Source organism: Mustela erminea, chromosome X (genome assembly GCF_009829155.1).
Source record: "Mustela erminea isolate mMusErm1 chromosome X, mMusErm1.Pri, whole genome shotgun sequence".
Classification (NCBI taxonomy): Eukaryota; Metazoa; Chordata; class Mammalia; order Carnivora; family Mustelidae; genus Mustela; species Mustela erminea.
Window position 1 is genome coordinate 17,667,256 of NC_045635.1, and position 27,144 is coordinate 17,694,399.

The 27,144-nt window shown below is 41.6% G+C and overlaps 1 protein-coding gene and 1 long non-coding RNA gene across 2 annotated transcripts in view; one reads left to right on the forward strand and one right to left on the reverse strand.

The window, feature by feature from the left end:
- The window catches only part of PHEX (phosphate regulating endopeptidase homolog X-linked), a 204,100-nt gene that overhangs the window by 69,624 nt on the left and 107,332 nt on the right, over positions 1 to 27,144 (forward strand). The gene's annotated exons all lie outside the window — the stretch shown is intronic.
- On the reverse strand, positions 738 to 12,834 carry LOC116582624. The gene is made up of 3 exons (XR_004282476.1): positions 12,722 to 12,834; positions 11,148 to 11,153; positions 738 to 748 (listed from the first exon to the last, which is right to left on the reverse strand). It is a non-coding gene; the product is annotated as an uncharacterized LOC116582624 (long non-coding RNA).

Below are 27,144 nucleotides of genomic sequence, written 5' to 3' on the forward strand. Positions count from 1 at the left end.
CTGGATTTTGTTTGCTTTGGACTCAAAATAATCTTGCCAAGCTGGCCCCATCTTGGGGCAGTTAGGCCTTGGCCCCTACAGTAGGTAACACATAACCATGTATTTGCTGAAGTTTGCCTTGGAATACCTTAAATCTAAGTATATTTACCTGGACTTCTTCCTCCCCCCCCCCCCTTTTTTTAATGCTTTGGGGAATTTTCTGCCAAGCTTGAGACTGTATTGGAACCTCCAATTCCCCTTCTTGCAAATAATTCCACTGGAGAATTAATGTCTTATTTCAGAATGCTCAATATTCCTATTGCGTGTTTTCTTTCACTCTTTGCTTAGAGTAAATGGATTGAGAATTTATCAGATAATCACAGTGGTAACATTATAAGCTTTGGGAAGGATATAAAAACAATTAAGGCATAGCAGAAGGTTTTTTTTTTTGGTTTTTTTTGTGTGTGGTTTTTTTTTGGCAGTAGAAGAATTTTAAGTAATATGAAAGGTATGTGGATTAATTTGTTTTTCTCAGTTTTGGTGTGAAAGTCCCCTTTTCATGTGTTAGGGTGTAATATTCTAAAATAAAGTTGATTTTGGCAGTCCCCCCCCTTATTTTGATATACATGGGACTTGGAAGTAGTGGGATAGTTACACAGATACTCATCTATTTTACATAAAATTGTTTTCCTCCCTTAAGCTGAAGCTGTTTGCCTCAGGGAATACTTAAGTTGGAAACTTATAAGAGAAATATCTGACTTTTTATAGCCTTGCTACAGGGCTCTCATCCAAGAACCACCTGGAACCACTGATTTACTTGAAAAACCATTCTGTATTATTAACTACAGCCCAAAGAAAAAGAAAACCAGAAAGATCCCCAGTGGGACAAATTGCAGAGACTCTAACTCCGAAGGAAGGCTGCTGTTGTTCTATTTACAAAAAAATTGCTAAGCAGATGGGTACATTCAGAAGGTTAAATTTCAGGTGCTTGTCAGACTTGAATGTATACACAAATCAAACGAGGCTCTTCTTGTAAAAATGCAAAATCTCACTGCATTTTACGAAGGATCTTTTTAACTTAGATCTGGGTGAGGACCGAGAACTTGCATAACAAGTTCCCAAGTGGTGCTGATGCTGCCGATCCCGGACCACACCTGGAGTAGCAAGGCCTTTGCAGCACTCATTTGCTTGCCAACAGTTTCCACCAGAAGCCCGACCCTGGCGATTCGTGTGAGTGGGGTAGGCTGTTGATTGGGATACCAGTACTTTGTTTACCAAAGCCTGTTGCTTTAGTGCAAGTAAGTGCTTCAGTTTTTTCAAACCATTGAAAAACTTCCTTGTCCAGATGATTGGTTTAAAAGGACTTTGTTCAGATTGGTTTAAAAGGACCCCTGGGTAGGGGTCTCCAGGCCTCTTGTTATTTTTTCTCCGAGGAACTGATTAGTTTTCCTTTGACGGCTGGTATTTAGATTCTTCCAAAGGGCTTCCTGCTTCTCCTCAGTAACCCTTTGTATAGTCTCTCTCTTTTTTTTCTTTGTATAGTCTATTAATGGCAGATTTGGCCCAACTACCTCTGCTTGGCATCGTTTGTTATAGAGGGCAGGAGAGAGTAGTTCCCTTTGAGGTTTCCTTTGTAGAGGAGTAAGCCCCCCACCAACCAGGGATCTCTTCCTTTTCACTGGGGAAAACACGCAATTCAAAGTTGCTCTTTCTTTTCCACTTCCCATAGGCAAGTGTGCATGTGAGCACATGTGCACACGTGCACACATGAACACACACACACACAGACACAAATATACGTTCATACTATTTTACTTACACAGAACTACAGGAGTTTTACAGATTTAATTAGAAATGGGAGGGAATAGCATGTCAAAAAGGAGAGTTCTTCAATGCAAAGCCCCCTAAAGATGCACAGGGAAGATTCTTGTGTGTTTTTTTTTTTTAAAGATTTTATTTATTTATTTGACAGAGAGAGATCACAAGTAGGCAGAGAGGCAGGCAGAGAGAGAGAGGAGGAAGCAGACTCCCTGCTGAGCAGAGAGCCCGACGCGGGACTCGATCCCAGGACCCTGAGATCATGACCTGAGCCGAAGGCAGCGGCTTAACCCACTGAGCCACCCAGGCGCCCTCTTGTGGTTTTTGATACCGGGATAGGGCCTTAACGCACGTGGGACTGGCTGTAGGCCCGGCCAGTGGAGTGAGAAGAGTGGCAGAACTCTTCCGGCAGTAGTTGTCTTTGTTACCTAGAGTGGCACTATCCAAAAGAACTTCAACATAAGCCATGCATGTAATTTTACATTTTCTAGCAGCCTCATTAAAAAAGGAAAAGGAAGGGGCACCTGGGTACTTCAGTCGGTTAAGGGTCTGCCTTTGGCTCCGGTCATGATCCCAGGGCCCTGGGACTGAGTTCCACATCGGGCTCCCCATGGAGCCCACTTCTCCTCTCCCTCTGCCTGCCGCTCTGCCTACTTGTGCTTGCTCGCTCACTCTCTGTTAAATAAGTAAATAAAATCTTAAAAAAAAAAAGTAAAAGGAAACAGGTGAAATTAATTTTAATATATTTTGTTCAACTTAGTATGTTCAACATGTTACCATTTCAACAAGTAATAAATATAAAAATTATTAATGTGATAGTTTATATGCTTTATTTCAAGCTAAATCTTTGAAATTTCATGTCTATTTTATACTTATAGGATAGCTCACTTCAGATTAGCCACATTTCAAGTGTTCCTTTGCCACTGTGGCTACCATTTTGGACATGCAGTTACCATATTGGATAGTGCCCATTTAAAGACTTGAAGAGGGACCTGTTGAGTTCGGTGTGCTGGGGATTTAGTCCCTGATGAGAGCATGCTCATAGCCAGATTTGGGAGGGCAGGATCATCGGTCCCTGAACAGCTGGGTTTCATGGAGGGCTCTAATATCAGGGGAGAAGGACTCAAACAATACCAGGATTCATGGCTTGGGAACCAGGATTTGGAGTTGGAGTCAGGCTGCTACTTGGTGAGGGTGTTTCAGGTTCCCTGGTATACCAGCATAAAGGAGATAGATTCCAGATGCTTCTCTGCAGTAAGCACCTGGGAATCTTGCTTCTCATTGGCTCATAGGCTGGATGGAGAGAAGTCTACAATTTAAAGGCATTCAGTGCCTAGAAGTTGCAAAGGTCTTGGTCAAGCTGAAAGCCGGGGGTTCCAAGATCAGATACCCTTACAGGCAATAACATTAAATAACATACAGAAATAAAGCTGGCTAGGTATCAGCAAAAGCCAGGGCAAGTGCAATGATGAGAGGAAATTGCCTCTGGAATTTGGTGTCTGAGACACAGTAGTGGTGAATAAGAATGAGTATGTTATTCAGGATTCAGCTCAGACTATATTCATGCAGAATGCCTGCCTTGCTAGGTTTCTGATGTGTGTGTGTGTGTGTGTGTGTGAAGCCATGTTTCTTTGCTTTTTTTTTTTTTGAGAGAATTCAGAAATAGGGATTTTTATGTGGAATCTCCCATATTTTAAATCTTGGTCAATACTTTGGAGGCTAAATGAAATATGTCCTGGGCATACGATTCTGTGTCTTTTACACTAACATTCTCTCTCTCCCCTCAGTCTTCAGAAACAAAAATCAGGACCTTGTTTAGTAGAGATCTTCTTTAATTTCTTAAATCTTATTTAGAAGACCATGTATAATTTTAAAATACAGTATATTAGCTGAACATTAACACATTGCTTTTGTGGAAAGTTTTACACAGGAAAGTGGGACTCCTCAAAGAATACATGATGTATTGTTGCTATAAACAGAGATGATGCTCTTGTCCCATGGTAACAAACTCTGATCTAAATGCTCATGACCTAAATGACAGGGGAAGACTAGGGGGTGTTTGTGGGTGCGGGGAGGAAGGATGTGTGGAGTATTACTTGGTATTTTGCTTTTCCATTTTCTTTTTTTTTTTTTTTAAGATTTTATGTGTTTTTTGACAGACAGAGATCACAAGTAGGCAGAGAGGCAGGCAGAGGTGTGAGGGAGCTGTCTCCCCGCTGAGCAGAGAGCCCGATGAGGGGCTCGATCCCAGGACCCCGGGATCATGACCTGAGTGAAGGTAGAGGCTTTAAACAACTGAGCCACCCAGGTGCCCCTCCATTTTCTTTTTATAAAATTATTATTATTAATTTAAAAACATTTTTGAATTTTTATTTGAGAGAGAGTGCACACGTGCATGTGGGAGCTAGGAGCAGAGGGAGAGGGACAAGCAGACTCTCTGCTGAGCACAGAGCCTGATGTGAGGCTCGATCCCAGAACCCTGAGATCAGGACCTGAGCCTAAATCAAGAGTCAGATGTCCAACCAACTGAGCCACCCAGACACCTCTGTTACTAATTTTAAAGTAAACTCTACCTTTAACATAGGGCTCGAAAGCATGACCCTGAGATCAAGACTTGCACACTCTACTGACTGAGCCAGCCAGGTGCCCCTCCCTTTTAAAATTATTGATGATGATATATATCTAAAATACATCATTAAATGCCCATAGAAGTATCTGCATCCATGGAGGGTAGGTGAAGATACCAACAATAGCCAGGAAGGGAAGGGATGGTCAGCATGGGCCTAGTGTGACTAAAGTGGTAAGGGTTTTATGCTTTAATAATCTGGCAATAATAATAAAGTAGCTAATTTTACTGAGGTTTAACGGGATATCTGGTACTCTTCTAAGTGTGTTTAATGTGTTAACTCATTTGATACTCATAATGGTCCTATATCTGCTTCTACTGTCTCCCCCATCTTCCAGATGAGCAAACTGAGACTCAAAGAGTTTAAGTAATCCAAAGATCAGACAGCTTAGAAATGGTTCAGGTGATGTTCATGCCTAGACAATCTAGCTTTTTTTTTTTTTTTTTTTTTTTTTTTTTTATTTTTTTAAAGATTTATTTTATTTATTTGATAGACAGAGATCACAAGTAGGCAGAGAGATAGGCAGAGAGAGAGAGAGGAGGAAGCAGGCTCCCTGCAGAGCAGAGAGCCCGATGTGGGGCTCGATCCCAGGACCCTGGGATCATGACCTGAGCCGAAGCAGAGGCTTTAACCCACTGAGCCACCCAGGTGCCCCTAGACAATCTAGCTTTAAACTCGTGCTTTGTTCCCCTGCTTCTCAGTGAAAAACAAAAGAAAACAAAACAATCCTCAGATCTTCACTGATTTTATATCTGGAATGAGGAAACCAGTCAAGATGAAGAGACTTCGTCATCTTTTTTTTTTTTTAAGGATTTATTTATTTTAGAGAGAAAGAGAGAACTTGTGAGTGGGCAGGGGCAAAGGGAGAGGCAGTGAGAATCTTCAGGCAGACTCCCTGCTGAGCATCGATCCCAGCATGGGGCTCAATCTCAGGACCCATGAGATCATGACCTGAGCCGAAATCATGAGTCAGTCATGAGTCAGACGCTTAACTGACTGAGCCACCCAGGTGCCCCAGTGAGAGGAATTCTAAGCGGCTTGTTTTATAATTAATTTATCCTTATCAGGATATTATTTATTCTAATAATAAGATCTTATAAAAATAAAAGGCACATGTTTATTTCTTAGTGTTTTAGAGATAGGAAATAATTGGAATAGGTCTTGCTTCTAATACTTCAGTATTTTAAAGATAAATACAGTGAAAGCTTAATTCAAGTCCAGCCAGTTGACATCACATTTTCATGTTCATGTAATTTTCAGAAGAAAGAGGAAAATAATAAGAAATGAGCTGATTCAGATGCTATCAGAGACTTCATCCAAGAGCAACTTTTCTAGGTGTATCTTTGGTCCAGTCTACACAGTTAGCTCAATTTTAAGTATTTTCTACATATATCAGTCTGAGGAGTGTTCCCTGATGTTTGGAATGGTGACCCAGGGCTCTGTAAGCATTCTCATCAAAAAATGCTTTTTAAAAATGTTCATAATTCTTTAGTTAACAAAACGGAAATGTGAGCATATACCTTAAAGAACAATTTTCTATTAAGTGTTAATGCAAAAAAAAAAAAAAAAAGGTCTTTCAGCTTTAACTGTAGTTTCTAGAAAATTCAGTGAAGTTAGTTTCACATTTGAACATTTTGGCTGTGCTAAGTTCTTCTGGCCTGAAACCATGTCACTTCATTTCATTTCAGTCACTGTGTCCCCAAACTCTACTTATCTTTATTCATGTATCTCTGCTCTACCAATACCAGTAGGCACGTTTTTGTTGGTACTGCGTATTTTCTATTGTTACAGAGTGAACCCTGTTAAAGAAAAAAATTGTTTTTTATACTTTTTTAAATGGTGAAGAAGAATTTATTCAGTACTGTTGTAGAAAATGCAAGGACTAATCACAGTAGGTGAGAGAGATTGGGCTCAACTCTGAATAGAGGAAAGACCAATGGGGACTTATGTCCAACAAAGAGAGCTGTGGAGTCAGTGGATGGAAAACTGCTAGGATGAGACCTCAGAGGTGAGGGGGCTTTTGCTGAAGGCAGGCTGGTGTGATCAGATAGCAAGGGTGGGGGAGGAGGGATTTGATTAGATACAGAGGATGCTCTGATACCAAGGGTAGGGGATTCTCTCTAGACGAGTGACCGACTGACTGGGACTATTGCTAACACTGGGCTACACAGGCTTGGCAAGGACAGGATGGGGGCCAAGGTCAAGGCCTAGTCAAGAAGAGGGCTTAGAGGAACCCGACTATGATTTGGTCAAGAAAAGAGTCTTGGTCAATTCTCAAATCAAAGCTAAAGTCACTTACTAAATTTTGGGGGCACCTGAGTGGCTCACTCGTTAAGCGTCTGCTTTCTGCTCACGTCATGATCCCAGGATCCTGGGATCAAGCCCTGCATCGGGCTCCCTGGTTGGTGGGAACCCTGCTTCTCCCTCTCTCACTCCCCCTGCTTGTGTCTCCTCTCTCGCTATGTCTCTCTCTGTTAAACAAACAAATAAATAAATAAATAGTTCTAAAGAAAAAACCAACAACAAAAAACACAAAAGAATTACTAAATTTTAAAAACATTTAAAACATTACTACATTGTTAAAACATACATAATACTTATACATGAAAATATTCTGTATGCAGGTTAGTCTAGTTAAAGAGGAATGAATCTTTTATTATGCTTCGAGTTTAGACCTTATTAAGTGAGGAATTAAGACTTTATTTCCTGTGTAAAACAATTCAATAATTTCACCGGCACTCTAGGGACTTATTTCTTTTTCCCTTTTTGGTAAAGACATTGTTCATGTCCCCAAGTAATGCTGTAGATGACCTACAGTATCTTCCGATTTTCTGAGCTGCTCTGTGTGATCAATTCCGATAGTAATGTTTATCCCCAAAACAGGTTTCTCCTACCAGCCCATACTGCTGCAGCTGGTGCCAGAGGCTTAAGTACCCTCATGGGTCCAATTGCAGTGGTGGAATTTGAACTTGCAACTTCCATACACTAGGAGTTCACCTCATTAGTGAGCCAAGATAATTGAATTGATGTGCTGCCATTAATATTGAAGTTCTCCAGTCCCCTGCTCACCATTTCTCTCAGTGGTTGAATAAATGAGATGTAACTCTAATGTTGGTGGCAGAAGTCACATGAAAGTCAGTGTTGCACATTGTAGCAACGCCCTTATACTGAGGGGTTCTTCGTCCATAGCCGTTGCTGCTAACTCACGAGGGCTGCTCTCAGTCCAGCCGTTGCACAGATACAGATAAAGTTCCCTTCAACACAAGTCTTGGAAAGCGAGGCTGTCCTCTCTGACCACCATGTCCATTTCTGTTTGTCTGGTCAGGGCTATTAGCCATCATGTCAAGATCAGTTTCTTTGGTTCTTTGCGGAAGACCTGTCTGAACGAAGGCAAACCAAAGTGATTTGAGTTTCCAATGGCTTTTTAATATAGTTCTAAAATATTGGCCTTGTATAGAAATTACATCCAGTTTCCTGCAAAGTTGCTTTAGCATCTCAGAGCCCAGCTATACTCTTACTAGTTGGGGTTAGTTGCCATCTTTGTGCCTCTGTCTTCCGGTTTATAAATGGTGCACCAGTTTCTGCTGCTATGGTGACGCTGTGCAACGATCAATCGCTAAACCTCAGGGGCCTTCCCCAATGAGCAGTTATTGCAGATGCGTGCGGAGTCAGTCGGTGGGCCCCTGGGCAGCTCTGGTTACTTTGGCTGGGCTTCTCAAACGTCTGGGGTTTGGCGGGTCTAGGCTGGCTTTGGCAGCGGGGATCGGGATGGCTCACTTCCTTCAGCTGGCTCGCCTGGGTGTGTTCTCATAGCGATGGCAGGGGTGCAACTGTGGCCAGGCAGGACCACGTGAGGCCTCCTGTGGCCCAGGCGCAGAACTGGCACAATGTCAGGTCTGCATTCTGTTGGCCAAAGCAAGCCATAGGGCTGGTCCAGATTGACAGACTGGTGAAACAGAGCCTGTGTTTTTAGTGAGAAGAACAGCGCAGTCACACAGCAGAGGGCGTGAACAAAGGAAGGGTCTAGAATTAAAGCCACCATTAGAGTGAGTCACAGATAAGGGAAACAAAGATTCCTTGAGGTTTGTGGGGAGGACGAGCGAGGTAATCCACATAGAAGACTTAGCACGATGCCTGGTGTGCAGGTAAGTGCCCGGTGCTTGTTAGCTACTGTTACTGCTACGTGACATGCCGAAGATGAATCCTAATGAGAGAATTCTTACCATCAAAGTGCTGGCATAGACCGTGGCAGCTCTCCTGCCCTGAAATCTCTTCTTTCTAATTTCTCTTCAGAAGAGTGAGAGGGAGGGAGGTACCTGAAGGTTACTGCTGTTCCTTATCCTCCACACATACCCACTATAGTAGCCTTCACTTGGGAAAAGGTCCTTTTAATACTAGTGTCCTGGCCACACTCCGGAACCTGCCCCATCATTTAATGCTAAATCTGGCCCACAGGAGAGTCTCAGGAAACAGCTCAAGGAGCCAAATATAATTCCTAGAATAGATCCAGGTTTCACAACTCCCTGTGGGCTAAATCTTGTTACAACAAAGGTCATTATCTAACCCTAGTCCCGACAGTTTTTTTTAAGGAACCTTTGGCAAAATGAAATCCGGCAAAACAAGTAATTTAGATAGCTCATAGGGAATTCTTTTGAAAAAAGTGTGGACACTACCCTCACTTCTGGCTTTGAGCGTGTTGCTTCAACCATGACATGTTTGGCTCATCTTTCTTGTTGGTCTTGGATAACATCGGACTGTGTTGCCTTTGTCCCACATTATGGGCCATAGTCTTGTTGATCAGATCTGATCAGGCCTGTGGACTGAGAAGACCCTGTACTAAAAATTCATTCACTGTAAAAAAAAACATTTACACCTTCCAACAGAGCTGAATTTTAGAAGTGACCAGGCAGTTACTTGCTCAGGGAAATTTACCCACAGCCAAGGGCTAGGCCTCACGAGACTGGTTGATTTCTAAATATTATTCTGGTCTCTGCTTCATTCCCTCTTAGAGCAGGAAGTAGAAAACTGGAAAAGACAAGTTACAAAATTTGAACACAGTCTTTCTGTTTATACCCAGTAAATAAGATCTTACTCCTTATTATCTCCACCCAAGTCTTAAGGTTTTTCATAAAAGGATGTGCAGAACTCTTACACCACTGGCCAACACGCTTTATAGCATGTCTGTGACCCAAATAACTTAATAATCTTTTTTCTTTTGCCAACATATTTAATAACTATGCAAGTTTGTTAATCCCAACAAACTGGTATGATTTGTTTTATTAGCTTGCTTGGCTTCTAGAAACTTCAGCATTTTCTAGCTATCCTTCGTTTTTCTGGCTTAACCCCTTCTCCCATTTCAATATGGGTCTCTTCTTTACTTCTTACTTTCATGCCATTATTCCGTTTTTACCAGCCAATTCAGACTCCTTTTAATAAATAGTTAGGGTATAAATAACAAATATTTAATACTTATTAGTACATTGATTTATATAATGTGTCTGTTTTTAGTCAGGTGACAATTACCAGAAAGAGAAGTTTTAGAAACCTCCCTCAGCCGGTTTCTTATAGGGTTAACAACATAAATTATTGATAATGATTTCCATTTTTCACATTCACTAATCTAGTGATAACAGCTGAAGGGAACCTGTCCTGCTTTGCTCCAGTGGGGAGACCGGAGACTTTTGAATCTATCTTATTAAGTGAGATACTACTTACCATTTCTAAATCCACATTAAAACAAAACCTATTCAACATTATGGCTTTAAGAATTTTCTTAAAATTATATCATTTTAAGATTAATGCCCACAATAAAAAAAAAAGATTAATGCGCACAAACTTAAAGGTTTTTTTCTTTTTCTTTCTTTTTTTTTTTAAGAACTGTAGCAGCCCATGATTATTTCTACCAGATGCACAGTATGTATCTTTTAAGCCATTTTTAGCCATCTGTCCTGTACCATTTAGCATCATCCCTGTCAGAACGGACTGGGCTAACTTACCAAGTCATTTGACTTCCATTAGTCTGTTTTTGAATAACTGCTTGAAGAGCTGTTATACATTAGCATATATGAAAGATAGTTGATTCAATTTCTCAGATTCAATTTCATTTCTTTGCTAGATGCCACCAGAGGCTTGAAAAGCACAAATCAACTTGTATTTATTGAACATCTGCTATATGTTTTATGAGATATGAAATCATGTCTGAAAAATCATATCACATGAGCTATGAAATCATAAAACTAACAATTTAAAATTGGTAGAACACTTAAGTTTACTTATATAAGGGAGCAAGAATTTCCTCTGCCCTTTAAGGCCTTTCTTGTTGGACTAAGAATCAAATTGATAGGAGATAGGTTCACAGCAACAAATCAAATTTATTTTCATAGGTAGGGGGAATCCATAAAGCCATGAAAACCCAAAGACAGTCAAGTAATGTGAGGCTTGTATGGGCTCAGGAATGGGGGTGGGGGTCTGAGGGTATAAAGGAAAGGGAGACCATTTGGTGGCAGGTGAGAGATGTTTAGATAACAAAGGTTGCCCCATTATGCAGGTAAGTTTCTTAGATAAAGGGGGATCTCTGTAAACAGCTGTCTTCTTGGTTTAAGCAGACAGTTGAGGGGGAGGTAAAGAGCTTTCCCTGTTTGTGCTAGGTTTTGATGGCTTGTGATTCAAAATAATGTCCTTGCCAGAGTGGGCCATCTTGGGGCAGCCTGCCTTGGCCCCTACAGTTTCCTCCTCTAAAACTTCCCTTAAGTTTCACACAGTAAAATTTGAGTTGGTAGGTTGTTCCATCTTGTTGAACCGGTCTCGTATGCCTGACAACAGGTCAGTTAAATTAAACTCATTTTAGGAGACGGTGATACAGCTGTGTTCTCAAAGTTAGGCCCATGGTTCCAGCCATTCAGATATTAAACGAGAGGCATTTGTATGGATACAAAGACAATGATTAATGATTGGATCAAATTAAAAATCACTTTGAGTCTGAGGATAGGTAGTTGAGATGATTTCTAGATGTCAAGCTTGAAGCATCTTTAGAGTGAGAGCAGGCAGTGATAGTCTGATTTTTCTAGTCTGTAGCTTGAATATCTGTGGTGATCTTTTTGAAAGGCCCACAGAGCAACAGGTGCGAAGGTTGCCTATGTGTGAGATTTTGGAGGTTTCTCTGAAGTTTGCATCAAATCATTCCTACTTGTTGGCAGGGTTTTAGGAGAGAGGGCAATTTTAGTTTTCAAATGAATTCAACTCACAAAGATGGGAGAAGCATGGAAAACATTATTTTGGAGAGTTGTAGCCAGGCATTGGAGGAAACTAGGAAGAATTAGTATCTAGGTGAGTTTATAATGATTAGTATTAGGATTTAATATTTATTCAAAAGTATTACTGAAACATATTTTCTCTGTATAATTACCCTCATGTTTATCAAAGATAGCCTAATTAATATTTATTTGTGAAAAACCTAGCTTCAAAAAACCTTAGCCTGATCATTTACATAAGTGCAGCAAGAATAGCAGTTGATCCTATGACTTTTTTTTTTTAGGAGGGGAGGGGCCAAGGGGGGAGAGAGAGAGAATCTTAAGCAGATTCTAAGCCCCATGCAGAGCCCAGTGCAGGGCTGGATCCTGTGACCCTAAGATCATGACCTGAGATGATATCAAGAGTTGAAAGTTAAATGACAGAGCCACCCAGGTGCCCCAGGACTTTTAAATTTTATTATCATTTTTTCTTGTGAATTCATTTTTATTGGGCTCTAAGAGATGGATTGGATTGGGAAATGTCACCGTGGATTATGTCCCCACCAGGGAAGTGTTCATTCTGATCTTCCCAGGATAGCTTCTGGAACTTTCTTTTTTTTTTTTTTTTTCTTGGAGCTGCTGCTCTTGCTGCCAGCAGCCTCATCAGATCTGCTGCTGAGCAACTCCTCTTTGAAAGAGAATCTTTTTTTCTGGGGACCCTCCTGCTTCCTGCCTCTTCAGGATCATTAACTGGTTCCTCTTCAGGGAAAGAGTTCTTCCTCTTGGGAAGACTTCCACTGCCAGCCTTCTCTTCAAGATCACCACTAACCATCTCCTCCTTGGGAACAGATTTCTTTTTCTTGGGTTTGGAGGAGACAGAGGCAGCTGGGATTTCCATTTCTTTGTCCTGAGGAGCCTTTCAGGCCTTTGGCCTTTGCTTTCTTTTGGGCCTTTCGCCTGTCTCCTCGGCGGTACTGCTGCTGTTTTCTCCTCAGGGGTACTGCTGCTGTTTTCTGAAGACATGAGAGTGCTCGCTGCCAGCTGCTACTTGCTTTTTTCATGTAGAACTTCTCTTGTTTCTCCAGCTTCCCAGCAGTCTTAGCAGCCACTTCTTCTGCCTGAACCATTGCCTCCTTCCTGGCATCCAGATCCTTTCATGCAGTCTCTCCAGTCTCCTAGACGGACAGGTGCTTCTTGACTTGCTCTGGAAGCTTCTCCCCAAATGTACTTGTGGGCATTTCAGAGAAAGACTTACTTCTGGAGGCAGTATTGCATTTGTTTGCCAGGTATCGGGAGATGCAGCCCATGTGCTTAGCAGCTGCTTGGCCAGTGCAGGTGGAGTAGAAAATGAGTCTGCATTTTGTGGTGTTACCCCTTGTCTTCAGGGCTCTGGATGTCTGGAATTACTCAGCCACCAGGTATGGCCAAGGCTTATTTTCCTCTCCTTTTCTTTCTTTCTTTTTTTTTAAACTTGCTTTGCTGCAACTTTTTATAAGGAGTCTCTACATTGAACTTTTAACAGCCTTTTGAGGCCAGAAGCCAAGCCAAATACTTGCCATAAGACTTTGCCTGTAGATTTGGGTTAATTCCTCTTTTCCTGAGGTTCCCCCCAATATCTTGAGGTTTTTGTAACTGCTGGAAAATGACCTTCTTTATTCACCTAGTAAGCTAGATAGTAGGCTGTCATTTCCCAAGGGGCTTTATTGATTCAATAAAGTCAACCTTAGTTCCTTAAAGCTGTCTGGTCATATCTGAGTCTGTGCATTTCTCTCTCAAATATGACATTCCAGTCAAAGCCTGGATAATATAACCAGTGTTTCCAGTTATGTCATGTCATAAGGAGAAGGATTCTTTTTTTTTTTTAAAGATTTTATTTATTTATTTGACAGACAGAGATCACAAGTAGGCAGAGAGGCAGGCAGAGAGAGAGGAAGGGAAGCAGGCTCCCCGCTGAGCAGAGAGCCCGATGCGGGGCTCCATCCCAGGACCCTGGGATCATGACCTGAGCCGAAGTCAGGGACTTAACCCACTGAGCCACCCAGGTGCCCCAAGGAGAAGAATTCTTATTGAACTTATGCATATATGTTGCCATGAAAATAGAATAATACTCCCTGGGCTTCTGAATTCTGGAGGGCTCAGATAAGGAGAAAAAGCGAAGTGTTTCATTTTGTTGACAAAATGCTCACAGACGAACTGTTGTAAGTTAGCTTAAGAGAAAAGTTTCCTTAAATCTATAGAAACAAAGCATTTTAAAAAAATCAGCAATGTTTTATTTTTTATTTTACTTTTTTTAAGAACTGGTTTTATTTATTTATTTATTTATTTATTTATTTATTTATTTAACAAGCGCTTGTGTCGAGGGCTGACTTTCAACAGACCACAGTGAGGGAGTTGCTCTGCTTCGTGTGAAACCCCAACCCAGAAGCAGGTCGTCTATGAATGATTTGGCCCCAGGATCCCCACCAAAAGTCCGCAGTGTTTTAAACAAATGCATAAAAAACTAGTTACCCTCCTCATTACATTAAGGTTCTGCTTGAATCCAGTTTTTCCATTAGCTCTGGAAATTTTTACATAGGTAAGTTTTATGATTTTAAGCTTATCAGAAACTTGTCCTCAGACTTCTTTTTATGAGTCTCAGTGAAGATGAGGTACATTTGTGCATTTATTGTACATTTGTTACCTTGTAACAGCATTAGAATAAATCAGTAACTAAATGATAAGGTAGAAAAATGTCCGTGGTCCGAGATCTGGTTAGAGTTCATTACAATGCAGTTGACAAGGAAATTTGGTTACGTCTGTGACACACAACACTTTAAGATAATAACATACCAGGACATCGGATTTCTATGAGTTTGCATACCATTTTTAGACCACTTAATAACACATCTACACAAATAAAATCCAAGAGGGTTTAGTACCACTTATTTGACAATGCTTCTCCTGTAATTTAACATGTCAGATAAGCCTGATCAGTTAAATGTCTCACAAAATCTTTGAAATGTTCCATGGGGTCTGTGTTACACCTCAGATTGTGGCCAAAAGACTTTATTTTAGAATTTGATTTTGGAAAGCATGTCAAAAAATATTCAAGTGTGTATGTACATTTGATTAAATAGGATCACAGATTATTATGAAACAATATATAATTATCCATTTAACCAAAGTGACAATAAAAAGACTTCAAAGACAAATGCAGAATGTCATGCAGTTGTGGGCAAAATTTAGCTCTTTATACAATAAGACTCAGTTTTCTTAAGTAATCAAAGGCTTGATAAACAAGGGTAATTATTTTGACAAAACACATAATGCTAGTTCTCTAGGCAGATAACTTTATTTTTTTAAAAGATTTTATTATTTGAGAGAGAGAGAGAGAGCACATGAGACCAGAGAGGGTCAGAGGGAGAAGCCGACTTTCCACTGAGCAGGGAGCCTGATGGGGACTGGCTGTAGAAATTCCAGGATCATGACCTGATCCGAAGGCAGTTGCTCAACAAGCTGAACCACCCAGGTGCTTCTAGGCAGATAACTTTAAAGGCAAAGAAAAAGTTTGGTTTATAGTTTCTTTTTAAGAGGAGACCAGTAGTTCAGGAGAACTTTGTCCTTTTAACAAAGACAAAATTTTAATTTTACACCAGTTTATTCTTGATATTAACCCATTTACTTACTTAAATTTATCCTAATCTTAGTCAGTACCAACCACACAAAAAATGTTTTTCCAAAGATTTTTTTCCCCGGTTAACCTTTTACAGTTTTCTTCTTTATATTCAGATTTTATCTTACTTTCCCTCTTTAAATAAGCAGCCTAAGGGCGCCTGGGTGGTTCAGGCTTTAAGCGTCTGCCTTTGGCTCAGGTCATGATCCCAGGGTCCTGGGATGGAGCCCCACATCAGGCTCCCTGCTTGGCAGGAGGCCTGCTTCTTCCTCTCCTACTCCCCCTGCTTGTGTTCGCTCTTCTGCTGTGTCTTTCCCTGTCAAATAAATGAATAAAAATATTTTAAAAAATAAATAAATAACCAGCCTCACTTTAGGACAAAATTATTTTTTTCCCCTCAACAAAAATGTATTTCTGTTTCCTTATACTACTTCTTGCCAAAAACACATTTTATTTTCCTTGTATACAGAGTTGTGCCCCTTATTATCTCCAGTAGTAATATTTATTAGAATTCCTAGAAATTCTTAGAAGTCTTAATTTCTAGTGAAAACTAAGTAGTAAGCAATTGTGAACTGTTATACTGGTAGTCTTTAGATCGACAAATTTATGAATAAGTTTTATAATTTCTAGGAACATGCACTTCTTTATAGCATAGTCTTTCTTTTTTTTTTAAGATTTTATTTATTTATTTGACAGACAGAGATCACAAGTAGGCAGAAAGGCAGGTAGAAAGGGAGAGAGGAGGAAGCAGGTTCGAGCGGACAGCCTGATGCGGGGCTCGATCCCAGGACCCTGGGATCATGACCTGAGCCGAAGGCAGAGGCTTTAACCCACTGAGCCACCCAGGCGCCCCAGCATAGTCTCTCAATAAGGCACTAAACATGTTTATTAACAAACCCAAATTTATCTTTAGTTTCTCTGTCATAAGACAAAAGTTAGATAAACCTAGGTTTAGTAGTTAAGGCTTCATTATTTTATATTATTTGAAAATGATTTAGATGTTAAATGAATTTAACTTATTACTTAAGTTGCCAAAACTTTAAAATTTCAGGTTGCCACAGCTTTCGGTAGCTTTTGGAAGCTATTTAAAAATATGTCTACAAGTCTTTTTGTCTTATTTACATCAATTTAATTGAGTTGTTCTGAACAATTCTGTTTAGATTACCCAACAAACTTCATGAGGCATTAGACAAAGTCAACCATTATATTAAGTTTTTTTTCCTGGTAAATGTTGTAAATGGGAAAACATGAAATTGTTCAACTTTTAGTAAACGCAGGCAGGATAAGTTTTCTATTTTATGCTGGTAACTCTGAAGATATGGCCATTTAATTAAACCAACAATCTTAAATAAGCTTTAATACTGAATTTTTTCCCCCATCACATGAACTTGAAAAACACTTGGGTTAGTTTCTGTCTTTCTGAGTGTTAGATGCCCAGCCTTATAAATGCTTGCCTTCAAACCAACTACGTAGAGTTTTCTTACAAGTTAATTTTAGCAAAATCATCCAGAAGTAGAGAGACTGTCTTGCATTAATGGCATATGTGGACACACATACACAGACAAGATACAAACAAATCTTTTTTTTAAGATTTTATTTATTTGACAGAGATTACAAGTGGGCAGAGAAGCAGGCAGAGAGAGAGAGGAGGAAGCAGGCTCCCTGCTGAGCAGAGAGCCCAAGGCAGGGCTCGATCCCAGAACCCTGGGATCATGACCTGAGCCGAAGGCAGAGGCTTTAACTCACTGAGTCACCCAGGCACCCCTGGTTTTTGTTTTTACTGATACTTTTGTAGATGATGTGGTTTTGGAATATAGGTGAAGTTTGGAGGGGTGAGGTCTGGAACTGAGAACCAAGAAAGAATTCTTGATGGTTCTTTGGTGCAAAATGATGGTTTTAGTAAAGCACGAGGACAGGGCCATGGCGGACAGAGCTGTGCTGGGGTCTTGAGGAGTGGCTCCTTATATACCCAGTTTTGGGGGGATGTAAGGAAAAGAGAGGTTTCAAAAGAACTTTCATATGCTGAAGAGGCCCTACAAGATAATGGAGGCTTTGCCATTGTCAAGTTAAGGCTGTTTTCCCCTCTAGTAAGGCACGAATATTAAGATAGTTGCGAGATTCCTGGAAGAATGTCCCACGTGTCCCACCCAGGAGTGGGGGTGGGAGAGGTTGCAGGAGGTCAGCTTGGGCTTTGCTTCAGTGAGCCTTCTGCTCCCTCATCAGAGAGAACATTGAAAGCCCAATTTCCAGATATCTCCCTCTCTCTTTTTGTTTCTGATGAAGAACTCTTCCTAAAGTTCGTATTTCAAGGAATGGCTCTTACAGGTAGAGACAGTGGAGGTATAATTTACATCATAAAGGTACACAGAAAGTCTCCAAGTTTTCTCCAGGGTGGAGATTTGGAATGTGTCTGCTTGTTATCAGGGGCGCTAGAATCTGGCCACAAGAATCCTTCCAGCACTTTGTATTTTATTTATTTTATTTTATTTTATTTATTTTTTGCACTTTGTATTTTTTTTTAAGATTTTATTTATTTATTTGACAGAGAGAGATCACAAGCAGGCAGAGAGGCAGGCAGAGAGAGAGAGGGAAACAGGCTCCCCACTGAGCAGAGAGCCCGACGTGGGACTTGATCCCAGGACCCTGAGATCATGACCCGAGCAGAAGGCAGCGGCTTAATCCACTGAGCCACCCAGGCGCCCTGCACTTTGTATTTTAAAAAGACTCCTTATCCATTTTTTTCTTAGTCTCAGGTGATTATGGGGTGTTTTTACATTTCAAAGACACGGTAAGTTTTATAATTTCAAGGGACAAAAAAAGAATGCAAATTTTTTTCTCTAGTTTTCAGAGTAACTGCTATTTAAAATTTGCCCTTAAAAAAAAATACAGGACAATTTTGTTCCAATATCCTGATCTTTTATAATATCTACAACTATTCTGAGAAGAATAGGGGAGTTTTGGGGAGTGGTAAAGCTGGGTGGGCCTTGACTTGTTTCTAGAGTTGCATTTCTGGTTTTGTAGAGATTTGTAAAACATGCAGTTCTTTCTAATCCCCCAAAGAATTGGATCATAGCCTGGAAATCAAGGGACGGGTCCATTTTTTAAAACTAAATTTACTTTTTTATATTAAGGAAATTTTTAACTAAAATGAGAATCAAGAGGGGCACCTGGGCGGCTCATTTGGTTAAGCTTCTGACTCTTGGTTTGGGCTCAGGTCATGATCTCAGGGGTGTGGGATCTAGCAAGCCCTGTGTTGGGGGGGCCTCTGTGCTCAGCAGGGAGTCTCCTTGAGGATTCTTTCCCTCTTCTTCTGCCCTCGCCTCCCCCCATGCGCATTTTTTCCCCTCTCATTCTTTTTCAAATAAATAAATCTTTTTAAAAATGAGAATTGGGGGATTTATGTCTTTGTCAATCTGTATAAAGCATTTTAACAAAAGCCTTCTTTCCAGGTACACAGTTCAACCTCGGCCGATGAATATTGGCCTTTCTCAGACTGTTAGTAGGAGGGGTGGGTTGAAGTTTGGTCTTGCTTCCTCTGTGAAGGTTTGTGAATAGTCATTAGTCTTTCTAATTCCTTTCTAAATTTGGTAGCATCTTCTGAAAGCAGAGGTAAAAGGACTTTATAATTGAAAAGCTCTTCTGCTGTCCAGGGACATGAATTCTTTGGGGTTGGGGGAGTCACGTCTAGGATACACCAGCAAAGGACCTTGCATAGGAATGCCTGATGCTGGCAGAGCCTGACTGCAGAGCCCTGGAAGGTAGGAGCAAAGCCTTATTGCCAGTCTCAGAGGCTTTTGTTAAGTTCATTTCTTGGCTTTTAGCATTTACACCAGCAACCTGTGTACTTTGAGCCCAGAGATTAGGCTGGAATGCTTCCTGTAAATCTTGTAGGGAAAGGGAGGTTACAACAGGCAGATGAGGCTAGATTTTTAAGAAGGGGAACTTAAGTTGGATGTAGACATTTATTTTTAAATCTTAAGCTTGATTTCTGTTCTTTCATCTTTTCAAGGTCTCCCTTAAGGCTAGCCATTTTACTTATAAGAGAATTGAGAGTTTTCTTTTTTTTTTTAAAAGATTTTATTTATTTATTTGACAGAGAGAAATCACAAGTAGATGGAGAGGCAGGCAGAGAGAGAGAGAGGGAAGCAGGCTCCCTGCTGAGCATAGAGCCCGATGCGGGACTCAATCCCAGGACCCTGAGATCATGACCTGAGCCGAAGGCAGCGGCTTAACCCACTGAGCCACCCAGGCGCCCAAATTGAGAGTTTTCTATAACGTTTATTTTTCTATTCAGTACAGCCAGTTTGGAGGAGCCATCATCTGGCCATTGGCCAGTAGGATCTGTGAATAGCACTCAAACCACAATAATCCTTTTAATGGCATAATGAAGATTTAAGAGGCATCCAAAGAGAGCAGTCCCCATGATCCAATAGTTTATTCCCAAAATTTATCTAAGAAAGCAAAAGTGTGCCTTGCATAGGCAGTAAGGATGGTGTAGTGGAAACAGTGTCTCCAGTCCTCATGAAACCGTGAGACGCCTCCTCCAGGTACAGACCTGCTCATCAGTGACACGGGACAGGTGCTCCTGGAATGGGACTTTCCTGCATGCACAAGCAACGAAGGTTGAGAGAGCAGAGGTTCCTCTGGGCTGGAACCTGTCATGACAGACTTCCCCGATAGAGGGCACAGCTGCACGGAGAGAGATTGAGACTCAGATTCCTGGTCTATCTGGCCACCAAGGTGCACCCTGGTAAGTGCACTCTCTGAGTGGCGGAGGCCAAAGAGAACATTCTCACTGGTCACAAAACCAAGCTCTTAGGACACAAAATACGACAAAAGGAAAAATCATAATCTGCAGCAAGGTTTGTCTTGAACGCACATTATAGTTTCAGCTGAGCCTCGGGTCTCTTGGAGCCACTCTAATGCCCAGGAGGGATGCGTGTTGTTTTACAGGGTGCCTTGTTGCACAGAAGTTTTCTTGAGGTTGGCAGATCACATCGTGTCAGTCTGACCCATTCTGTGACCAACGTATCCTAATACGGGAGTCTTTGCATTAGGTGGGGAGCACTCTAACAGCTTTTAAGGGCTCTACCTGTGCCTACCAGTGTTAGGGCTTCATCTTCCAAGATGTCCCTTAGCAGCAGCCTTTGCCTCATGTGCAAATTAACCCACAACAAAGTTTGTGTGAAAAATGACATAAAAGACACAAAGGAAAACAAAGGCTATATTTGGGAGGAAATGGATCAGAAACCAGAGTACTCTACCAGAGTCCGTCAGACTCCACAAAAAGAGATTCTGGGAGACCGACATGGTAAGAAATGTTGCCTTCTGCTAACTGTTTGATGTCGCAAGGATCTCTCTGCGGTAGCTGTGTCTGGTGTGAGCCGTGTCTAGTGAGTCCTTGTCTTGCTGACTACATCAACCATTGGGGAGGAAGAATTTCCTTTCCCCTTCATGGCCCTTCTAGCTGGACTAAGAATCCACTTGACATGAGAGAGATTAACAGGAGAAAGTCAAATTTAGTTTTGTACGAATGGGGAATCCACACAGCCATGAAATTCTGAAGACCTTGAGGTACCAGGAGGCTTATCTGAGCTCAGGAGAGGGGAGGAGTCAGGATGTGAAGAGGACAAAGACTATTAGCACAAACCTAGAGAAGATGTTTGGAAGACATAGGTTGCTTTATTATGCAGTTAAGTTTATAAGAAAGAGGCATTTCTGTGAATAGCTATCTTCTCGGTATAATCAAGCAGTTAACCCGGAGGTAAAGAGCTATTCCTGAATCTGCTGGATTTTGATTGTTTTTGGCTCAAAATAATGTTTGTGCTAAATTGGCCTATTTGGTTTGGTTTGCCAGTGATCCCTGCGTTTACATATCCATCATCTCATTGAATCTAAATTGTGATTGCTATTTTCAAAGCTTATAGATTTTGTTGTGGAGACCAAATATATGCAAATGGCAGTTAAACACACACCTGTATTGCTCTGATCATAACCCTCATAGGAACTCTGAGAAGGGACTGAAAGTATGGGCTTACATTTGGGGGATTCATGGGTATGAGGAAGGATCTGAGTTGGCCATGTAGGATTTTTTTTTATTGCTAGAGACACAGCTTTGAAGGAAACTACAGCTGAGAGTGGGATGAATTCACTCCTTCGTCGAGCAGTAGTGGCATACGTTTCCTCAAGTGCATTACTAGAACAATCTTGACTCATTTATATAAAACACTAAGTTTCTATGTCCATGCAACAGGGGAAATGGTAAGGAGAGGTCAAAAGAGGGAGTAGGTGAGACAACTTGAATTTTACTAAGGTAGAAGACTCTTGTTAAAAGGAAAATCTTCCATGGAAGTGTAGCAGGTGCACACATACGCAAGTGTAACTCCCCAGTGTCTGATCGAGAACATTATGGGCAAGATCCTGGAGTGCAAAGATTGAAATACGGAACCACTTTTAAACTTTTTTTTTTTAAAGATTCCATTTATTTATTTGAGAGAGAGAGACTGTGAGAGAGAGCAGGAGAGGGAAGAAGGTCAGACGGAGAAGCAGACTCCCCGTGGAGCTGGGAGCCTGATGCGGGACTCGATCCCGGAACTCCAGGATCATGACCTGAGCTGAAGGCAGTTGCCTAACCAACGGAGCCACCCAGGCACCCGTGGAGCTGCTCTTAAATAGTACTGGTTGAGGAAAAGAGCAAACAGCTGCCCATAGACTAACTGAATGAAGTATATTTTCTTTTATTTTTAAAAAAGATGTGGTTTATTTATTATAAAGAGAAAGCATGCACATGTATGAGTGCTAAGGGAGGGGCAGAGGGAAAGAATGTCAAGTAGACAGAGTGCAGAAACCAGTGCAAAGGCTCAGTCTCACGACCCCAAGATCATGACCTGAGCTGAAATCATGAGTCAGATGCTTAACCAACTGAGCCACCCAGGGGCCCCAAATGAACTGTATTTTCAGTGTGGATCCCTGAGATCTGAAATAAATAGATGCTTAGGAAAATGCTGTTTTGCCTAGAGGGCCCTTCTTCTCAATGTAGCATACTTTACCATAAAAACAATTGAGTTAATTTCAGTGTGTTTTTATTTTTATGTCTAAAAAAATTTTTTTTGCCTTGGGAAACTTCAATTTAGGATTTCCACCTTAAGTGATTTCTATTAGTGTTAAATGTTGCCTGGTGGGGTCGTTAGGTCAAGGCTTGGTGAAGAATTACTCTTTCTCTTTTCTTATTTTGAAACTCTAGCAGGCTTTTGTGCTGCAGGGAACATGGCTTAACTGAAGGCAATGTTATTATGTGATGCTGTAGAGAAGTCTAAAGATAAAAATCAGAAGTGCTGAGTGATTTCCTAGTTCCGACATGCTAAGCTCATTATTTCTTTTATTTGCATTGACATGACAACCAATGACATTAATCACTATAAAAGATTTCACTTGTTCTAGAACTCTGCTGGGGTGGCTCAGCACTGTTTCACAGAAAATGTTACACAATAAATCTGTAAAGTCTGTAAAAAGCAAAACAAAACAAAACAAAACAACCCTGCAGTGGGGTCTGAGATGGGGGTGGGGGGGTGGGGGAGGGAGTGCTGTGGGGGGGGGATGATGGCACCTGAGAGGTCTAGGGCTGGGCCAGATGAGGCTCACAGCAAAGCAAAGAGGGAGGTGATGGCTTGGGTTTTGACATCTGTGGGAGGGCCATAGAGAGAGTGAGTTACCAAGGTAGAGATTTAGGAAAGACTGTGGTGGTGGGGGGAGGGGAGAGGGGAGAGAAGGAAAGGAAGCTCCCGGAGTCAACAGTCAGCTGTTCGTCATTCTGCATCTTGGCAATAGGCCGAAATCTTTATGCCCTTGAAAGGAAGGAAATTGTCTTTCTCTGTCCTTCAAGGTCTTCTAGCTGGACTAGGAATGAAATTTAAATGAGTCAGATTAACAGAAGAACAATCCCAAGTTTTATTACATGTGCACCAAGGCTCTCTAAGGAAATTGGGATGTAAAGAAATCAACAGTGAGTTTTCATACTTTTTAGACAAGGAGACGATAGATCTGTGAGGAATTGACAGGACAAGGGAGACTTAACTTTGGGAGCTTCAACAGTAAGAAATTCTAGACAGAATTTGGGCTGGGGTAGTAAATTAGTAAAAAGTAACAAGCATGTTATAAGCGTTGTTTATACAGCCTTCTTGGCTCTAAATTTCCCATCTGCAGTGATAAGGCTGTCTCTTTACCTCCTGGAATAGAGGTGGCAATTTTCACCTGGGAAATATATTTCCTGCCTTCAGGGGGATGGAGGAGGCTCTTTTGTAACTTTTTTAAAAAGGATTTTATTTATTTGACACAGAGAGGTTATGTGTGTGCACAAGCTGGGGAGAGGGGCAGAGAGAGAGGGGGAAGCGGAGTCCCTGCAGAGTAGGGAGCCCAATGCGGGACTTGATCCCAGGATCCTGGGATTCATCCAAGCTGAAGGCAAATGGTTAACTGACTGAACCACCCCAATGCCCCATTGTAACTTTTATTTAAAATGTCAGTATGTTAAACTGGCACATTTTGGAGCAGCCTGTCTTTGGCCCCTACAGGTCTTAAGAGATTTCCACTTGAAATGCAAATCAACAGGGTAGAGAGCTTTAAGCGTCCATGGAACATGTTTAAAATGTTAGTGATTTCGAGAGCCATTTTAATGCCCAGGGATGGCAAGGGAGGGACCTACAAAACCAAGGTACTTAGAGAGCAGTATCTGGAAGCACTCAGCGTCATTTAATTTAATTTAATTTAATTTAATTTTTTTAGGAATGGGGGGAGGGACAGAGGGAGAGAGAATCTTAAGCTGACTCTCGCGCTGAACCTGGGAGCCTGAAGCAGGGCTTGATCTCATGACCCCGAGATCATGACCTGACCTGAAATCAAGAGTCAGCCACTTACTTAATGGACTGAGCCACCCAGGTGCCCTAGCCTCAGTTTAATAATAGGTACATACTTCATAAAAGTGCCCCGAAGCAAATAGGGGCAAAGCATGCCCCGAAGCAAATAGAGGTGAAACGAACTTAAGATACTCTGTAGAAGTCCAGAAATTCCAAAATACATGTATTTGCCAAAGATCTCTTTGGCTTGGGTAGTGTTTATTTTGTTCTATTTGATTAAGTCATTTATTTTAAACCATAGTGAAACAGACTAGTTCTCATACTCCTCACTCCAGGTATTTTCCTTGGACATGTTCAGCTTTTTATGTATTCTTTAGGTGCTTTCGGTATCACCACATGTTGGCCAGGGTGCTGAGAGCAACTCTTTCATTGCCCGCTTTGTTCTCATCTGTAAATACCTCTCTTCCTACCAGTATGTTCACCTTGTTAGGATGCACACAGCTGAATGTGAAGAAATTGATTTTTTTTTTTTTCCAAGAAACACCCTTTTAGCCGAAGATCTTGCTCTTATTTCATGGGGAAAAGACACCATTGCACGAAGACTGTCAGTCTTCCACCATCTAATCTAAAGATTCTTCTGCCTTCCTGTCCATCATTTTAGCCTCCTCTCATAATCCTGCCTCATGTACTCTCCGGGTCCTGTCCCGCTTTGCCCTCTCCGGGCCCAGCTCCTGTGTGTTCAGTCTCTTCCTCTTCACTGAATCCTTTCTGTCAGTACGTTTTGGGGTAATTTTTAAAAAGACTTAAATGATCTTACAGCAGTTTTATGATTATAACAAAACTGAGAGGAAGATGCAGACATTTCTCATGCACCCCCTGACCCCACACATACAGAATCTCCCCCGTTACCAGCATTGTTCCCTGGAATGGTACTTTTTTTTTTTTTTTTAACCAATGGCAAATGTACGTTGACACATATCACTCAAAGTCCCACAGTTTAAGGTTCACTCTTGGTGTCACACGTTCTGTGGGTTTGGGAAAAAACAAAACAAAAACATAGTGACCTGTATCCATCATTATGCTGTCATACAGTGTAGTTTCACTGCCTGAAAACTCCTCTGTGCTCTGTGTGTTCATTGCTCTGCCTTCACCCCCTGGCAACCCAGTCTTTTCACTGTCTCCGTAGTTTGGCCTTTTTCACAGTGTTCTGTTGTTGGAAACATACAGTGTGTAGCCTTTTCAGGTTGGATTCTTTCCCGTAGTGATAGGTACTTAAGGTTCCTTCCTGTCTTCTCATGGCTTGCTAGCTCATTTCTTTTCAGGGCCGAATAATATTCCGTTGTCTGGAAGTACCACAGTTTGTTTAGCCACTCACCTCCTGAAGCACATCTTGGGGTCTTCCAAGGTGCCACAATTATGAATAAAGCTTCTTTAAACATCCTTGGCCGGGTTTGTGTCGGTGTAAGTTCCTTTACTTAGGGTAAATAACCAAGAGCATGGCTGCTGGTTCCTGGGGCAAGATTATGTTTAGTTTTCTAAGAAACTGCCAGACTGCTTTCCAGGGGGACTCTGCTATTTTGCAATCCCACCAGCTGTGAATGGAAGTTCCTGTTGCTACATAGCCTCACCAGCATTTTGCGGTGTTAGAGTTGTGGGTTTGGGTCATTCTAATAGGTGGGTGGTGGTATCTCATTGTTTCAGTTGGCATTTTTCTGTGACCAATCATGGGAAGTACCGTTTCCTATGCTTGTCATGTGTATGTCTTCTTTTGGGAGGTGACTGTTAATGTCTTTGGCTTGTTTTGGGTTTATTCTTTATTTTTAAATTTAAATTCAGTTAGTCCACACAGTACATCATTAGTTTCAGATGTAGTGTTCAATAGTTCGTCAGTTGTGTACAACACCCAGTTGCACATCACGTGCCCTCCTTAATGCCCATCCCCCAGTTACCCCATCCCCCCCCCACCTCCCCTTCCACAGCCCTCAGTTTGTTTCCCATAATTAAGAGTCTCATGGTTTGTCTCCCTCTCTGATGACATCTCATTCCATTTCCCCTCCCTTCCCTTGTGATCCTCTGCACTGTTTCTATAGTCCTGTATGAGTGAAACCAGATGATGGTTGTCTTTCTCTGATTGACTTATGTCTTTGGCTCATTTTAAAATCACTTTGGTTGTTTTCTCATTGTAGGGTTTCCAGTGACGCTTAAACACAGTTAGATCTCTCACATGGTCAATAACACAACAGCAGCAGCGGCAGCAATAAACCCCAAACCCCAAACCCTCCGCCTCCTCTCTCAACCCTACATCTCCCTCTGCCTTATCTTTGCTTTCTGTCTTTCATAGTGTAGAAACCCAGGACAGGCTGCCCCAAGATGGGCTGCATCGGCATGGAGATTAGTCTGAGCTGAAGGCCCTTGAGACCCTATGGGCTTTCGCCCTTCCCTTAACCAGAGAGAAGAATCTAAATGGGAGTCTTTCCCAGAGTCAGGGTTATTAGCAGAGATAGATTTTATTTGAATGACTCATCTGCATGGCAGGACAAACATCTAATTACCAAACACTTGCTCTTTTTATTGCCCTGTGAAGTGCCTCCCTTTCCTCTGAAGTCCCAGAACCCCGACCCCTTTGTCCTTAGTTCAGAATGACGAGTGTACCTCATCTTGCCTGTCTTTGGAATTTCCACATCTATGGGGATTCCCCTTACATACTCTATTAAATTTGATTTTCTCCTATTAACCTGTCTTATGTCAGTTTGATTCTTAGTCCAGCTAGAAGGACCCTCGAAGGGGTCAGGGATTCTTGCCCTCTGAGAGTAGACAGACTCCTTGACCAGGTTGTCCAGACTTGCTGCCTCCATTGCCCGTGCACCCTTCATCCCACCGAGGTGAGGCTTTTGTCCCCAGCCCTCTTTCTCTTCCAGCATCCCTGGTCTTAGGAAATGGCAGGAGCATTCACCTAGTTGCCCATGCCTCAAACCTGGGAAGTAATC